Below are 19844 nucleotides of genomic sequence, written 5' to 3'. Positions count from 1 at the left end.
CTCCTTTTTTCCTTCCCTCTCGGGACTTCAGTATAAACTCCTTTCCAATCCAAAAGGAAATTTATGGAGCATCTTCTCCATGCAAGAAATTATGATACTCATTTAAAGATAAAATGATTAATTTCTCAAAAGTGCTTATATTCTATTACATATAAAACTGGCACTTGAGACATCCAAATTCTGGACCTATCCTGACTACTAAAAATGGAAAAATGAAGAGTTTAGATAGAAGATCAAAAGATCACTGTAAGGACTTTCACCAAGATATCAAGGGGAAAACTTCCTATACTATTTATCATTATCTCAAAAGTTATAACAAATTCTAACAAGGAATTTTTATGGAATAATTGGCATGAAATAAATGGTTATTAAATGGAAGAATCATCAAAGAAGGGAGAAACATGAGACAGTTACATCAATGTTAAGGCTACTGAAATAGCCCTAATTCTGACAAGAAGTGATGAGAACCCAAGCAGGGTGGCAACTGCATGAGTAAAGAAGAAATATATAACAAAGATGTTGGGAATAAATTAATGACAATATGTGACAAAAGATTGGATCTGTGGAATGAGGAGGAGTCAAGGATATCACCAAAGCCTGGGTCACTGGAGGGATGATGTTCTTAACAATGATATATAGGTAGTAAGTGGTGAAATCAGAATCTGAACTCGTTGTCCTCTCTCTTTGAGATTGGCATTCTTCCTTATACTATACTTTTGGTACCCCAAAATACTTATTTGGGGAGGTTACAAGGTAGAGTTTTATATTCAGAAAGCAAAATTTGGGTACTTTGCAAACATACATGTGCACACACATATACACACTCGCTTTTATAAATTCAAGAATTTATCTTAAAGAATTTCTCTTTAAATTTTTTATTTTAAAAGTCATTGAAAAAAAATTGCAGCTTCCAGCTGGTCCATTAATTTTATCAGGTTTCAATGACTCAGTTGGGTTGCACAATTTATTTTTGAAAAAGACTCAATCATATAGTTAACATGTAAATGTTCAAATTATGGTGACCAATCATAATATTTTCCTATAGCAAAATTTTAGAACCTCTCTCAAGGTACCACAGAAGCTATAAAATATCATTATCAAAGTTGTAATTAATATTTACTAAACATAAATATCTGGAATATATCACCTATAACTTGCGTCATCTCCATAGTCTTCAAGAAAATAAGGTTCTAGCTAGATGATCATACATAACTATTGGATCCATGAAAGCATATATAAAGTAGAAGAAAAATATTTGTTGTTGTTATTGTTGTTTGGTCATTTTTCTGTCATGTTCGACTTCATGACCTTTAAAGATCCTGAAATAGTTTACCATTTCCTTTTTCAATTCATTCTAAAAGATAAGAAAATGAGGTAAATAGGGGTTAAGTTTCTTACTCAGGGTCACGTAACTAGAAAGTATCTAAGGTCAGATTTGAACTTAGTAATATGAGTCTTTTTGACTCAGGCCCGACATTATATCCATTGCACCACCTATCTAACTATCTAGATGAATTTAGTCCATAGAGTAAAGGATTCAGAGTCAGGAAGACCTAGGTTTTAATACTTCTTTTGATACTTAGCCACTTTCTCCTAGGCAAGTCCCTGAGTCCCAGTTACTATGTCTCTAATATTACCAAATATATATTTATTTTTTGTAATAGCACCTACCTCAGAAGATTTTTGTGTGATCCAACAGATAATATATTTTAATTAACATCTATATAAAAATACAACTATGCAATAATACTATAACACTTTTCCAAAATTTATTTGGTGTATTATCAAGAAAATAACTAGTTGGCTATTTTATTTTTCATTTTCATACAGTTTTCCTGGTGTTCTCTGCTCATGTCCAATATATTGCTGAACATTTTCTAGACTCTTCACTTTCTCATTACCCATCCATCTAGTCAGTGTGCATCTCAATCTTTTTTTCTAATAAATTTATTTACTTTTAATGCATATTGTTTTATGAATCATGTTGGGAAAGAAAAATCAGAGCAAAAGGGAAAAATCATGTGAGAGATTAAAAACACAGAAAAAAAGAAGTGAACATATTTATTCAGTCTCCTTAGTTCTTTTTCTGGATGCAGATGGCATTTTCTGTCCAAAGCCTATTGGTATTGCTTTGGATCACTTGAATCACTAAGAAGAACCAAATCTTTCATAGTTGGTCATGGCACATTCTTGCTATTATTGTGTATAATATATTCCTGGTTTTACTTGTTTTGCTGAGCATAAGTTCATATAAATCTTTCCAGGCCATTTCAGTAGTATTTTATTTTTTCCACTTACATTTGAAGATAGTTTTCAGCATTCATCTTTGTAAGGATTTGAGTTCTAAATTTTTTCTCTCTCCTTCCCTTATTTCTTTCTTCCCTAAGACAGCAAGCAATCTGATATAGATTATATATGTAACATCATTTTAAACATATTTCCATATTCATGTTGTGAAAGAAAAATAAGAACAAAAGGGGAAAAAAACTATGAGAAAGAAAAAGGAAATAAAACGTAAGGTAGTTTCCAAGAGAGGGTATTAATAATAAAAGGGAATCACAAAAAGCTTTATGTAGAAGACAGCATTTGGCTCTATCTTGAACGAGAAAAAAAATGTTATGAGAAACAGGGGGAGTGAACTGAAAGCATAGACGACTGCCTGTGTAAAGGCAATGGAGATGGGAGGTGAGAGTCTGTAGGACTATAAATATATATATATATATATGTGTGTGTGTGTGTGTGTGTGTGTGTATATACACACACACACACACACATATATATATATATATATATATATAGAAAGCCCGTGTAGCTGGATCTCAGATTGTGAAGAATTTCAATGAGGGTGAGAAAATAGGTTAGGAACAGTTGTGAGGGGCTTTAAAAGCTAAACAGAATCCACCCCTGATCCCAGCAGCCATTGGGAGCCCTAGGAGTTTACTGACTAAGAAAGTGAAATAGTTAGATCTGTATCATTTTAGCAATGGTGTGGAGGATCTCCTGAGAGTCACAAAGAGGGGAGAAAGCCATTGCAATAAACCAGGTTAGAAGTCAGGAGAGCCTGAATTAAGGTGATAGCTCTACAAGTAGAGAGAAGATATCATATGTGGAGATGATATGACAATTAAAAAGAGTTAGGGAGATTTGGCAACAGCTTGAATGTATGGAGCAAAAGAGAGTGATGATAATGTCAGTATTATGAAGCTAGGTGACGGTGAGGTTGGTGATGTCTTGGAAAGAAATAGAAAACATTAGAAAAGACATAGATTTGGGAGGAAAGATAATTAATTCTATTTCAGGGATGTTGAATGTTAGATGTCTGGGACATCCAGTTTGAGATGTTCAATAAGCAATTGATGTTAAAGTTCAGGGGCTGTATATATACATCCAATAGTCATTGGTAGAGAGATAGTAATTAAATCCATGGGAGCTGATTTGGTCTCCAAAAGAAAGAATTTAGAGAAGAAAAGGGTTCCCAGGATAAAGCCTTGGGGAATACCTAGATAGGCTCAGTCTTGGATATATTTAATACACTAAAGGATGAAGGACTAAAGGAGAATTCTAAATGTGTTCTCTTCTATTGTGCTTTCTGATGTTAACACAAAAAGTGGCATTGAAAAGTCAGTCCACTTTGGCAGAATAACATTTTCATTGCTTCAGAAAATCTCTTTGAAAATAACTATCAATTCATTTTAAACATCCTTTCCTAAATAACAAGTATGCATTTCATTGTTGGTTGTTCTTTTCACTAAAACTAGGTCACTGCCAGCTGAGGAAACATTATTGCCTCATGGAGAAAGCTGAGTTCTCCAAACAAGAATTAGGTACTGAACAACTGTATCCAAAGACAGCCAGGTACAGAAACTGATTTTTTGGCCCTTAAACATTTCTCTTATTTTGTGTGATAAAGATGCTTCTAAAAATTGGATTGTAAATTGAATTTTTATCATTTAAAATAAGCTCTGTATGCAAAGGAATCTTTGGGTGAAGCTTTTCCTTTTCAAATCTGAATCATTCATCATAAAGTAAAGGCAATTAATGGGACTTTTTTCTGGAAACAATGAAGCCATACTTGTTTTCTGTTTTCCTCCAAGGAACTCATTCCATGAAAGGTTCAGCCTCCTCCAGAGTATTTTATAGCTGTATGAAATCCATACTCCATCCTATTTGGGAAGCAAATATTATTTGGTAAAGAATTTAATCCAATTACTTGCCATCTAGGGGAAGGAATGGGGGGAAGATAGGGGAAAAATTAGAACACAAGGTTTTTCAAGGGTTAATGTTAAAAGATTATCCATGCATATGTTTTGAAAATTAAAAAGCTTTAATAAAAAAGTATTTAATCCAAGGCTCTTTTGCCATGTTTTTAAATGGGTTATGATCCAGTGACATTGGCTTCCCTGCTATTTCTTACACACAACACTTCATCTCTAAACTTTGTTTCTTGTGAATTGATTGTTCTTTATAGTTGTAATGCTATCCTTCTTCCTATGCAGCCTTCTCTGGCAAAAATCTCACATTTTGGAGGAAAACTTTCCCACTTGAGCTGCTAGGGCCTTCCCTTTGAGATTACCTTGTATGTCCAGAAGTTGTTTTTGTATTTCTTTCTCCATTAAAATGTGATCTCCCTGAGAATGAGGATTGGTTTTTGCCTTTCTTTTTTATCTCCAGGGTAGTCCCTGGAATATGGTAAACTTTGTTGTTTTTCAGTCATTCAGTCATTTTTGAATCTCCACCCCAGGGACAAACTGTTCCTGGGATTTCCTTGGCAAAGATACTGGTTTGTCATTTCCTTTTCCAGTTTTGGACAGGGTTTAAGTGACTTGTCCAGATTCACGCAGCTAGTAGACCATATTTGTATTCTGGTTTTTCTCACTTTAAACTCAGTTCTCTATCCACTGAATCATCTAACTATTCCATAGTAAACTTTAACGTTTAATAAATGTTTATAGGTTGATCAATTCAAGTTGAGGTACCTGAATATGGTTCTATACTTATTTGTTGAAAATATTTACTCTAGTCCAGGTGAGAACTAAAGGATATTTGGTACCCTTATTTTTTTGTCCTTAGCAGAGAAAATAGCTTTTCACAAAGGGTGAATAAACTCCACTCCACTCCCCAGAGGCCAGATTCAATTCAAATTCTAATCACTTTGATTAGGCACTAAACCTAACAAATTAAGTTCTCCCATTCTCTTCTTAGGGAGCTTATTGACTAAGGGTTGCCTACTGAGGCATTACTTTGAGGAGATGACACTTACATTTAAATATTGTAGGTATTTGTGGGATTTAGCAGCAAAAGCTGTTTGTAATAATATAAATTTTAAAATCAGCCATGTGTATAGAAGCATGTCAAAAGATGCCTGGTAAAAGCAGAAAGTGCTATTTCAACCCAAAATAACAAATTAGAACGCCTTTACAGTTTGACACCTTATTAGATGAGAACATTTGTGAAGAGAAGATAATAATAAGAAAAAGATGAAAAAGACAATGGAAAGGATGAAGGAGAAAGGAAGGTGTAATGAATAGAAGGTTGTTCTCTAAGATCTGGGTTCAAGTTCCATTCAGGTTCATAGTACTTGTAGGATTCTGCACAAATCACTTGATCTCTATACTAGGTAATAAATTGCTGGGCAGTCACTCATTCCTCATCAGGAATTCTCTATACAATGAAATTACAGGTCTAGTAAAAGAAAAATCTATTTGTGTATTAAATTCCTTAACTCCCTAGGAAAATCAGCATAACTTAAAACTATCTACTATCATTCTGAGGTAGAGGAAAAATCAGTAGTTCAATATTGAAGGAAAACAGCAAATTCCAAACTGTATTATTAGCATGCAATACCTTCTCTTAAAAAAAAAAATGAAATTTTGAAAGCAGGGTGAGAGATTTTCTTTAATGAGGCCAGACTACTTTATCATGAGATTATAGCCCTTTGCTTTAACACTGGCAGCAGGAATTTATCTCAGCTAAAAATAGTTTAAATGGTTGCACCTTAAAATACTGAAAATGGATTATGGGCTCCTACATCTTACAAGATTCAAGAATTTTTTGAAAATCTTAATCAGACATTGCTCTGCTGCTCTGTGAGCTCTATTATAGTTTGTTAAATCAGGAGCAGCTGAAGATAACATGGTGATATCTACTTTGCTCACTGTGTTAAATGATCATAATTAAGTCTTAGAGTCCAATGCATGGTATGTAATGGAGAACACTGCTTATTTGTAGCTTAGGACTGATGACTTTGCTTGGTGCCTTAGTGTCCATAATTACATGTGATTATTTAGCCAGGTTTTGTTATTTTTATTGCTTTTACATGCAAAAAAAATCTGCTAGGAGAATTTTGAATTAAAAGATGCTTCATTTTTTGAGAAAAACAAATGGAAAGGATATAGCACAGTGACATATAAAATGATATTTTTAATTGGGGAAGACTTCAGACTTCTAAGATAAGAAAAGATGTTATTTCTTCCTGGGTTTTTTAGATTTTATTTTAGTATAGTAGTTAACACGTCAAAATGTCATGGCAATAGAGATGAGGGCCTTATAATAACAAGAATGACAGAGAGAAGAGTGCAGGATCTCAGTGCCCCTTTGGCAATAATAACTTACCTAGGAGAAAGGTTATATCCTATTCAGGGTGTCTTCACACAAAATGCCAGAGTGCCCAGAATATGGATACTAATTTATACATAGACTACTTTTGGTGAACATTGTGCTCTGGGCTGCCACTTGGACCCATATCTTGAGCATCTGAATAAAATGAAAAGAGGCATAGAATATATGCACACAAGGCTGAGTATTACAGGCAGGCCCTGAGAGCAGCATTCGTTTAGTTTAGAATCAATTTGGGAGCAAAATGAACTGCTCACAAATCACTGAAGAGTTAATAAAATGAAATCTTTGTTGTTCAGTCCTGTCTGATTCTTTGTGATCCCATTTGGGGTTTTCATGGCAAAGATACTTGATTGGTTTTCCATTTTGATCTCCAGCTCATTTTACAGATGAGGAAACTGAAGCAAACAGGATTAAGTGACTTTCCTAGGATCACATACTTAAGTGCTAGATTTGAACTCACGAAGAGTCTTTCTGTGTCTAGACCCAGTACTCTATTCACTGTACCACCTAGCCCCAAAGCCAAGGTATTTAGCCCTAACATAGCAAGGATATGTCAGGGGCTCTTAGCTTCTATGAGCTTTGTCTGTCTCATGTCCATATGGAAACAGGGTAGAGCATTCTTCAGGCATTTACCTAGCTGTAGGAGGGACTTTTTAGACTATTAGATAAAAGGTCTGGGGAACAACTTTGTTGTCTTTAGGGAAACCAATGCTTGTTGAGAATATCATCACCTGACTTCTGGCCAAGATGGTGGAGAGGAGACACACAGCTGCGTAAGCTCTGCGTTTTCTCTCAGAATTTGATTCATGACAAGCCTCAGAATTAGTGTTTGACTGAAAAAAAAACCCACAAATAGTTACCAAGAGAAGACATCCTTGAGATTCGCCTGGAAAGATCTGTTTTTGCTCGAGGGTGGGATGGTTTTAGATCAGGCACAGGCTGAGGGCAGACAGCAGCAGCGAGAGCCCGGCAGGCAGCTCACAGCTGAGCAGACCAGAGTGGGTTGGGGTGTGATCTCAGCCGTCTCTACGGGGAGAGCTGTGCTACATGGTTGGATACTTTGCCCTGGCAGCAAGTTAGTAGCCCAGCAGAGAAGCTAAAAACACCAGGGGTGAAGAATACAACCCCAATCAGCTGGAGTTTCCCGGGACCTGGTCACCCCTCCCCCACAGCATCTCAGCACCCTCTCAGAGGCTCAGAGCGCAGGTTCAGCACAGTCCTGTTAGTGCCTTGCTTCTGCCCCCTCAGTCTGTAGAGGAAGCTCCATAACACCACCCAGCTCCTCCCCCCAAAAAGCAGATTCCATTTGGGGTTTTTTTCCCTTTTTTCTTTTTGCTAGTTTGACTTCTTTGATTTTTCTCTGACAAAATGAGCAAAAAATTTAAACGGACCTTAACCATTGACAGCTTCTGTACAGATAGAGAGCAGACTTTAAACCCTGAGGAGACTAAAAACAGACTGTCTCCAAGTGAATCCCCACAGGAGGAGATCGTCTGTTCCTCAGCACAAATGAATCTCATAGAAGAAATTAAAAAGACTCTCACAAGAGAGCTAGAAGAAAAATGGGAAAAGGAGAGGGAGGCTTCGCAAGAGAGTCTGGAGAAATCATGCCACTCACTTAAAGACAGAATGGATAAAGAAATCAAATCCTTGAAAAATAGGATTAGTGAACTGGAAACAGAAAATGGCTCTCTAAAAACGAAAATTGGCAAAATGGAAAAAAATTCCATAGAACAAAACAACTCACTGAAAAACTCATTTGGACAATTAGAAAAAGATATAAAAAAGTGAGTGAAGAAAATACTTCATTGAAAATCAGAATCAAACAACTTGAGGAGACAACAAGAATCAGTCAAGCAAAACCAAAAAAAAAAAAATCAAACAATGGAGAAACATGTGAAATATCTTCTTGGGAAAACAACAGACCTGGAAAATAGGTCTAGGAGAGACAATCTGAGAATTATTGGACTCCCAGAAAAATATGATGAAAAAAAGAGCCTGGACACTATTTTCCAGGAAATTATCAAAGAGAACTGCCCAGAAGTCATAGAAACAAACAAATGGTAAAATAGACATTGAAAGAATTCATTGATCACCTACTAAAAGGGATCCTAAATCAAAACACCAAGAAATATAGTGGCCAAATGCCAGAATTATCAGACAAAGGAAAAAATACTGCAAGCAGCTAGAAAAAATCAATTCAAATATAGAGGAGCCATAATAAGGATTACCCAGGATCTAGCAGTGTCCATATTAAAGGATCAAAGGGCCTGGAATATGATATTCCGAAAGGCTAAGGAACTTGGTATGCAACCAAAAATAACTTACCCAGCCAGAATGGGCATCTTTTTCCAAGGAAGAAGATGATTATTCAACAAAATAAGCAAATTTCACCTATTTTTGATGAAAAACCCAGAACTTAACAAAAAGTTTGATCTACAAATATAGGACTCAAGAGAAAGCTAAAAAGGTAAAAAGAAATCTTGGGAACTTTATTTCTGCTATAAAGATGTATAAAGAATACATGTATACCTTGTTCTAGAAACTAGAGGTGGAAAAGAAATTATACCAGAAAAAGGGTAAAGTGGGGGTACTAAATCTTATGAAGACACAAAGGAAACCTATTATATCTGAGAGAAAGAATGGAGGGGGATGAATATAGTGTGCATCTTACTGCCATCAGAAGTGGCTTAAAGAGAAAAAATTTAGACATATTCGATTTATGGTGAAACTTCTCCCACCTCATTGAAAAGTGGGAAGGGAAAAGTGAAAAGGGAAGGAATAAGCTAAGCAGAAGGGAATACAGAAATTTTGAGGAAAAGGAGTAAGATAGGGAGAGGAACTCTAAGGTGGGGAGAGGGATACTAAAAAGTGAGGGCTGTGAGAAGCAAGTGGTGCTCACAAGTTTAATACTGGGGAGGGGGAAAAGTGGGAAGGGAGAAAAGCACAAACAAGGGTAAACAATATGGCAAGTAATACAGAATTGGTCATTTTAACCATAAATGTGAATGGGATAAACTCCCCCATAAAGAGGAAGTGGTTAGCAGAATGGATTAAAAGCCAGAATCCTACAATATGTTGTTTACAGGAAACACACCTGAAGCAGGGAGATACATACAGAGTAAAGGTAAAAGGTTGGAGCAGAATCTACTATGCTTCAGGTGAAGTCAAAAAAGTAGGGGTAGCCATCCTGATCTCAGATCAAGCAAAAGCAAAAACTGATCTAATTAAAAGAGATAAGGAAGGGCACTATATCTTGCTAAAGGGTAGCATAAATAATGAAGCAATATCAATATTAAACATATATATCACCAAGTGGTTTAGCATCTAAATTCTTAAAAGAGAAATTAAGAGAGCTGCAAGAAGAAATAGACAGCAAAACTATAATAGTGGGAGATCTCAATCTTGAACTCTCAGAATTAGATAAATCAAACCCTAAAATAAATAAGAAAGAAGTCAAAAAGGTAAATAGAATACTAGAAAAGTTAGATATGATAGATTTCTGGAGAAAATTAAATGGAGACAGAAAGGAGTACACTTTCTTCTCAGCAGTTCATGGAACCTATACAAAAATTGACCATATATTAGGACATAAAAACCTCAAACTCAAATGAAGTAAGGCAGAAATAGTAAATGGATCCTTTTCAGACCATGATGTAATGAAAATTACATTCAATAAAAAGCCAGGGGAAAATAGACTAAAAATAATTGGAAACTAAATAATATCATACTAAAGAGTGGGTGAAACAGCAAATCACAGACATAATTAATAACTTCACCCAAGAAAATGACAATAATGAGACATCATACCAAAATGTGTGGGATGCGGCCAAAGCAGTAATAAGGGGAAATTTAATATCTCTAGAGGCCTAGTTGCATAAAATAGAGAAATAATTGCAATAAAATAGTTGCAATTGGGCTTGCAACTAAAAATGCTAGAAAAGGAACAAATTAAAAACCCCCAGTCACACACTAAACTTGAAATTCTAAAAACAAAAGGAGAGAGCAATACAATTGAAAGTAAAAAAAAAAACTATTGGATTAATTAATAAAATTAAGAGTTTGTTCTATGAAAAAACCAATAAAATAGACAAATCCTTAGTAAATCTGATTTTAAAAAATGAAAGAGGAAAATCAAATTGTTAGTCAAAAATGAAAAGTGAGAACTCGCCACTAATGAAGAGGAAATTAGAACAATAATTAGGAGTTACTTTGCCCAACTTTATGCCAATAAATTAGACAACTTAAATGAAATAGATGAATACCTTCAAAAATATAGCTTGCCCAGACTAACAGAGGAAGAAGTAAGTATCCTAAACAGTCCCATTTTAGAAAAAGAAATAGAACAAGCTATTAACCAATTCCCTAAGAAAAAATCTCCAGGACCAGATAGATTTACATGTGAATTCTACCAAACATGTAAAGAACAATTAACACCAATGCTATATAAACTATTTGAAAAAATAGGGATTAAAAGAGTCTTACCAAATTCCTTTTATGACACAGACATGGTACTGATACCTAAACCTGGTAGGTTGAAAACAGAGAAAGAAAATTATAGACCAATCTCCCTAATGAATATTGATGCTAAAGTCTTAAATAAAATATTAGCAGAAAGATTACAGAAAATCATCCCCAGGATAATACACTATGACCAAGTGGGATTTATACGAGGAATGCAGGGCTGGTTCAATATTAGGAAAACTATTAGTATAATTGACTATATCAATAACCAAATTAACAAAAACCATATGATCATCTCAATAGATGCAGAAAAAGCATTTGATAAAATCCAACATCCATTCCTAATAAAAACACTTGAGAGTATAAGAATAAATGGATTTTTCCTTAAAACAGTCAGGAGCATATATTTAAAACAGTAAGCATCGTATGCAATGGGGAAAAACTGGAACCTTTCTCAGTAAGATCAGGAGTGAAATAAGGTTGCCCACTATCACCATTATTATCAATATTGTATTAGAAACACTAGCCTCGGCAATAAGAGTCAAGAAAGAAATTAAAGGAATTAGAGTTGGTAATGAGGAAACCAAACTATCACTCTTTACAGATGATATGATGGCATACTTAGAGAACCCCAGAAATTCTACTAAAAAGCTATTAGAAATAATTCATAACTTTAGCAAAGTTTCAGGATACAAAATAAATCCACAAAATCCTCTACATTTTTATACATCATCAACAAAATCCAACAGCAAGAGATACAAAGAGAAATTCCATTCAAAATAACTGTTGATAGCATAAAATATTTGGGAATCTATCTACCAAAGGAAAGTCAGGAATTATATGAGCAAAATTACAAAACATTTTCCACACAAATAAAGTCAGATTTAAATAATTGGAAAAATATTAAGTGCTCTTGGATAGGCCAAGAGAATATAATAAAGATGACAATACTCCCTAAACTAATTTATTTATTTAGTGCTATACCAATCAGATTTCCAAGAAAATATTTTAATGATCTAGAAAAAATAACAACAAAATTCATATGGAAGAACAAAAGGTTGAGAATCTCAAGGTAATTAAAGGTGGCCTAGCTGTACCTGATCTAAAACTATATTATAAAGCAGCAGTCACTAAAACCATTTGGTATTGGCTAACAAATAGATTAGTTGATCAGTGGAATAGGTTACCTATAGCAATCTAGTGTTTGACAAACCCAAAGATCCTAACTTTTGGGATAAGAATTCATTATTTGACAAAAACTGCTGGGAAAACTGGATATTAGTATGGCAGAAATTAGGCATGGACCCACACTTAACATCGTATACCAAGATAAGATCAAAATGGGTCCATGATTTAGGCATAAAGAATGAGATTATAAATAAATTAGAGGAACATAGGATAGTTTACCTCTCAGACTTGTGGAAGAGGAAGAAATTTGTGACCAAAAATGAACTAGAGACCATTATTGATCACAAAATAGAAAATTTTGATTATATCAAATTAAAAAGCCTTTGTACAAACAAAACTAATGCAAACAAGATTAGAAGGGAAACAACAAACTGGGAAAACATTTTCACAGTTAAAGGTTCTGATAGAGGCCTCATTTCCAAAATATATAGAGAATTGACCCTAATTTATAAGAAATAAAGCCATTCTCCCACTGATAAATGGTCAAAGGATATGAACAGACAATTTTCAGATGATGAAATTGAAACAATTACCACTTATATGAAAGTGTTCCAAATCACTATTAATCAGAGAAATGCAAATTAAGACAGCTCTGAGATACCACTACACACCTGTCAGATTGACTAAGATGACAGGAAAAAATAATGCTGAATGTTAGAGGGGATGTGGGAAAACTGGGACACTAATGAATTGTTGATGGAGTTGAGAACGAATCCAACCATTCTGGAGAGCTATCTGGAATTATGCCCAAAAAGTTATCAAACTGTGCATACCCTTTGATCCAGCAGTGCTACTACTGGGCTTATACCCTAAAGAGATACTAAAGAAGGGAAAGGGACCTGTATGTGCCAAAATTTTTGTGGCAGCCCTGTTTGTAGTGGCTAGAAACTGGAAAATGAATGGATGCCCATCAATTGGAGAATGGTTGGGTAAATTATGGTATATGAATGTTATGGAATATTATTGTTCTATAAGAAATGACCAGCAGGATGAATACAGAGAGAATTGGAGAGACTTTGAACTGATGCTAAGTGAAAAGAGCAGAACCAAGAGATCATTATATGCCTCAACAACGATACTGCATGAGGATGTACTCTGATGGAAGTGGATTTCTTTGACAAAGAGAAGATCTAACTCAGTTTCAATTGATCAATGATGGACAGAAGCATCTACACCCAAAGAAAGAACACTGGGAAATGAATGTAAACTGTTTGCATTTTTGTTTTTCTTCCCGGGTTATTTTTACCTTCTGAATGCAATTCTTCCTGTGCAACAGGAGAACTGTTCGGTTCTGCACACATGTATCTAGGTAATATACTGTGACCTATTTAATATGTATAGGACTGCTTGCCATCTGGGGAAGGGGATAGAGGGAGGGAGGGGAAAAGTCAGAATAGAAGTGAGTGCAAGGGATAATGTTGTAAAAAAATTGCCCAGGCATGGGTTCTGTCAATAAAAAATTATAATTATTTTAAAAAATTAAAAAAAAGAGAGAGAATATCATCACCCCTGGTCATTATCATCGTGGGGAAATTTGAACTTCCTCAAATTCCCAATTCTTTCACATATTATGAGAGAGGTTAGTCTCCTTTTTTCTTGCCCACACTTCTTAGATCTGTGCTCTGCTGCTGAAGAAGGGCTAGAGCTAGATATGCTTTTCATTTTAAAATTTAAAACCCAGAAGCTAGGTCTTCCATCATGTACCATCCCCAGGGGAGAAACTACTTGCAGATATATCCATGCTTGTCAAGCTCCATGAGCTCCATACGCCCATGCTGAGCTGAGCTGAGCACCCCTGGCTATAAGGTTGATGAAGGAAAACACTAGGGTAAACCTTTATTTCTAAGAAATTGATACAACCATAAAGATTAAACCCAAACAAAACCAATCATCATCTGACTTTTGCTTCCGTCCTTCATAGTCACAGAAGTTTTTTTAGCTCTCTCTCTCTCTCTCTCTCTCTCTCTCTCTCTCTCTCTCTCTCCCTCTCTCTCTCTCTCTTTCTCTCTTTCACTCTTTCTCTCTATCTGTCCCTCTCTCCCTCCCTTCTTCTCTCTCTTTCTCTGTCTCTGTCTTTCATCTTTTTAACTCAGGCTCAGTAAAAGACTGTTGTTTCATTTGTTATTACTGCTGCTTCTTTGTTTACTCCTATAATTCTCCCTCCCAATAGTTATTTGAGGTAAGAGAAAAAGAAAAATTAAGTCTCATCTTTATTCTGAGAAAGCTCAGCCTGAGGTCAAATCTGGAAGGTGAATTTTGTCTTCTAAACTGTCAACGTCAGGCTGCTTATCCTGTGTCCCATACCTGCTAATCTTTATTTACTAAAGTGTTTTTTGATAACTAAACCTTTAGATGATAAAGGCTAACTGTGTTGTGGGGGGGGGGAGGGAATTTACATTTAAATTAGGAACTCAAAAACTGAAAGTATCAGGACTCAAGGAAATGGAATTATACTATTATAACAATAGGCACAGCAATGAGGCTACTTGGTACTATGGGAATAATTTTGACTGTATTCTGGAGGGCAGAAGACATGACTGACTCCTGACTCTGAAATTTGCTCCCTATATAGTGACTCTGGAAGAGTCGATATTTTTTTCATGGAATTAGTTTCCTGAGTGGAAATAAAGTAAATAAATATTTTATCTTGGAACTCAGTATCTTACAGTATCTAGCACATAGTGATCACTTTAATAAATGTTTGTTTCTTTTCTTTTTTTTCTTTATAAAAATAGGGACAAAACTTGATTATTTGAGTTCTTCCATTTCTAGATCTGTTATTCCACTAAGGGATGTAAGGGTAAATGTGTAACACTCATCTCTCCCTTATCCCCCACCAAAAACATGTACATACAACATAAGTTTAAGTTTTATCTGCATTATTAACACTTTCTTAAGTCTAGGCAATCACAAGAAATCAAGCCCTTATTTGTATTTATCATTTTCTAAGATAAAAGTGCATACTGAAAATTAACAATAGACTTATGAATAAGCAAGAATCAACGGCAGCATGCCCACATTCCTATACCAAAGTTAGGGTAGAGGATTCTAGTTCTAACATGGCTAAATTGTAATTTCACTATAGCATAGATTGGGATATCAAATTTAAATTGAAAGGAGGGGAGTACTAAATGCTGCATAAGGATTCCTGCAAATTATACATTGACTTAGAAAACCACATATTAAATTATCTATGTTCTATAATATATTTACTTCCTTAAATATTTCTCAGGTATATTTTAATCTGGTTCAAATAGGACTTTAGAGTTTTGCAGGTAGTAATGCAATCATGGTTGTTGTGTATTTGACACCTCTAGCTCAGGGTATGATTTTTTTTTAATAGCTTCTGTGGTTATCACAAAGTATAATACTCATCAATATATTGGTGTATTAGTAACTGTGTCAAGTGCTGGGGATATAAAGACGATGAGAAAAATGTTTTTGCTTTCAAGGGACTTATATTATTCTGATGGAAACAGCCTATATATTAATATATAAACAAATACATACAAGATACAAAAAATAGGTAGAAAGGTAAGGCATTAGCAAGTGGGAATACTAGGATAAATCTCTTGGAAAAAGTGACATTTGAGCTGAGTCTTTTAGGAGAAGGAAAATACTTCTAGTCATAGGGGACATCTATACAAGAGCATGATGATAGGAAGTGGCATATAATTTTATTTTAACATTTTTGGAAAAGTTCCTTAATAATTCATTTTTACATTTGTTTTTAAAACTTTGAGTTCCAAATTGTCTCTCTCATTCCCACTCCTAGCTCTTAAGAAAGCCCATGTGAAATTATGCAAAACATTTCCATAAGTCATGTTGTGAAAGAAAACAGATATCCCTCTTTTAAAAATCTTCCAAAAAATAAAGAGAAAAATAGAGACAGACAGACAGAGATAGACAGACAAACACACACACACACACACACACACACACACACGATGCTACCATCTGTTTTCAGACACAATCAGTTCTTTCTCTGGATATGGATAGGATTTTTCATCATAAGTCCTTCAGCGTAGTCATGGATTATTGCATTTCTAAGCTGATCATCCTAGAATATTGCTATTACTTTATACACAGTGCATTTTATTCTGCTTGAGTACCTGGAGGACTTTCCAGATTTTTCTGAGAGCATCCTGCTCATCATTTCCCATAGAACAATAAAATTCTATCATAATTACTTATCACAATTTATTCAGCAATTCCCCAATTGATGGGCATCCCCTCTGTTTCTATTTTTTTTTTTGCCCTGAGAAGAGAGTTGCTTAAATATTTTTTTGTACATAGAGGTCTTTTTCATTTTATTTTTTAAACATTTCTTTGGGATTCATGAAATGACATGACCAGATCATAGAATATCAAGAGGTTAATCATTTGTTTAAAAAAAAAAAAAACTAGAAAGATATGTAATCTGTGACTCAAAGGCTTAAGTGACTTGCCAAAGAATACATAGGTAGTAAGTGTCTGAAGCGAGATGAGTCTTCCTGACTCCAGGCCTGGTTCTATTTTCACTGTACCAGATTTTGACAAATTTTCCTTTGAATGAGTTTTTAGACTTTCTCTTTTGACCATGGCTTAGGAATAGACAAGTCTATCAAAAGGTTTATATGACAAACAGATCTTTTTTGTTATCTTAAAGATAACAGAGCATCATTGGTGTTTAATTAACAAAATTAGTCTTGAATTTTTTGACAGGATCAGACCTATAATTTAGGAAAATTCTTTTAGCAACCACATGAAGGATGGATTGAATTGGGAATTGGTGAGGAGACTTGAAGTGAGAAAATCAATTGCAATATTGCAGGTTTAAGGGTAATAATAGTTTGAACTGGGCTCAGGTCTACTCCTTTGAGAGGAGATAAGGAAAAGTATATGAGAGATGTCACAGAAATAGAAACAATAAAACTGTATACCTGATTAGATCAGTTCAATGAGTGATAGTGAGAAGACAAGGCTAAACATGAAGTTGAAAGACTAAATGAATGGAAAGATTATAGTATCAAATAAAAAATGGGAAAGTTCAAAAGGGATGGAGGTTGATGAGTAATAGATTATGAACTCTGTTTTAAGCATGTTGACTTTGAGATGCTGTTTGAAATTTTCAATGGGTATTTGGTAATGTGGGACTGGAACTCTGTAAGAGAGATTAGAACTGTTGTTGTAATGAACTTCTAGGAGTTGATGAGTTCACTAAATAAGAAAGTATAGAGAGAAAAAAGTAGAGTCAAAGACAAAATCTTGTGATATATTTATATGTAGTGGACATGATAATAATAAAAATACAGCAAAGGAGACTAAGCAAGGAGTTTTGTTTTTATGTATAGAAGTAGAAATACTAGAAATAAAGGTTTATCCCTATGTCTTCCTTCCTTCAGACAGGGATCAGAGAAGAGAAAGAGAGAGAGAGAGAGAGAGAGAGACAAAGAGAGAGAGACAAAGAGACAGACAGAGACAGAGACAGAGACACACAGAGAGAGAGAGACACAGAGAGAGAGAGAGACACAATGGTGCCCCAAAAACAGAAAGAGACAGAGACAGAGACAGACAGAGACAGATAGAAAAGTCTGTCAAACCCATGAATACTTGAGAAGAAAATAAACAACTGTGTCAAATGCTTCAAAAAGATCACATAGAATGAGAATTGAGAAAAGGCCATTAGATTGCCAATTAAAAAATCATTGGTACCTGAAGAAAGCAATTCCAGTTCAATGATGAGCTTGTTGTTTAAAAAGAAATGGTAAGGTCAAAAGCCATATTATAGAGGTTTTAGAAGAAAATAATAGAGTAGAGGCATTGACTCTAAAAAGCTTTTTCAGGATAGCTGAAGAACTATTAGCAGTCATCAGCAGTTAGTAGTAAGGTGAAATGAGGCAGATGCAAATAAAAAGAGAATTGTAAGACCTATGGATTCCCTATGGATTTACTTTCTGCAAAATAAAAGGTAAGTAAACACAATTCACATAATTTCAGTCATTCCCTTTACAACTTTAGAGGTGGAAAAAAAAAAACTATTGATGATTACTTCAGCCCATTAGTTAAAATTATGAAGGAGTAAATTTGTTATTTCCCCCTCAGAACTGAAATGGGCAAAGAAATATACATGGAGATAATCTACAATTAAATAAAATATTTATTTTTTATCAATAATTTTTAAAAAAATACCTCTTGAATCATTCCAAAACTTCCTCATCTCCAATGCTCCTCTCCTAAAAATTCCATTCAATAAAGACATTTAAGTGTGTGCTGCATGCAAAACAGAATAACAGTAGATGGAAAATTGACCCTGGGCAAGAGAGATCTGAGTTCAAGTCCTGACTCTGATACATGAGAGATATGTGACTCCTGGAAAGGTGAACCTCATTGATCAAGACAGCTCTCTGAGACAATAAGTTGTGTAAAAGATGCTGCCTAGCTTTGTTAAAGGAAGTTTTCTTACCAAGGAGGAGATACATACCAGTTTCTTTACTTATAATTTGGATCATAAGTCCTTTTTTCAGACAGCTTCCCTTCTTTGGACACTGTTTATTGTCTCAGACGTGAGCTGTCTTCATTCCCAAATTCAATACTCTTTCCATTATATCAAGTTTCACAGATGTATAATATCTTGCATGGGAGTTACATGCCTCATTGGAAAGCATGATAGAATTAAAATAAAATTATTTATTGTATTAGTTTAAACACTGACTAGTAATGTAAGAGTTGGGGGGGTATTAGGGAAGGGAAGTTCCATCTTGAACTTCTTGGGAAATAACTTCTCATGTTTCTTAAAATTGCAAGAAAGGGTATAAACTCCAGATATTCTAAATTGTTTTGAATTTTTAAAATATAATTCATTTATATAAGGAGATTTAAGAATTCTGCAGAACTGAATTATACCTGATTTCCTTAGGCATTTTCTCTACTTCCTATAACCAAATGTTTTATGGTTTTTTTTCAGGAACTCAGCATGGATTCAGTGCCATTCACCCTGCTGATAATGATTAAAGATAAATTAGCACAAGCAATTACTGGTGAGTTTAAAGCTAATAACCCTATTATTACTATCCATTATATGTAACTATTGTAGCTTGTGACTCTTTGGCATTAAAACAGCATTATTTTATTTAGTTTTATAGTTCCATTACTTTTGAAATATATGGGTTTAAAAAAGTACCATCCATTTACTTCATTGATTTGGCTTCCTTATTTCATATAGAAGATTAGTATGCGATCTGACAGGTGGCTATGAGAATACATTTGAATAAAATATATAAAATTTCTTCTTTTTCTAATTCTTTCTCTAGTTTTTGGCACCATAAAGGATTCAGTTTTATCCCCATCAGATAACTAAAATGAGATGTAACAAAAGGAACGTTTTTTTTTTTGTTATATTCCATTTTTTTCCTTAAAATACTTTGTATGAATACTATTAGACAACCACAACTCTAACCTTTACCAACCAACTCCAAAAATTACTTTGATTCAGAGTCAACACTAGATGTCTAAAGTTTCTTTTTAGGTCTAATATTGTGTGATTTTATGTAGGTATGATTCTAACCTTCTGTAACTCTGTGAAGATTCTCTAT

Source organism: Sarcophilus harrisii, chromosome 3, assembly GCF_902635505.1.
Source record: "Sarcophilus harrisii chromosome 3, mSarHar1.11, whole genome shotgun sequence".
Lineage (NCBI taxonomy): Eukaryota > Metazoa > Chordata > Mammalia > Dasyuromorphia > Dasyuridae > Sarcophilus > Sarcophilus harrisii.
The sequence above is the reverse complement of the archived record's forward strand: the minus strand, read 5'-3'. Positions refer to the sequence as shown.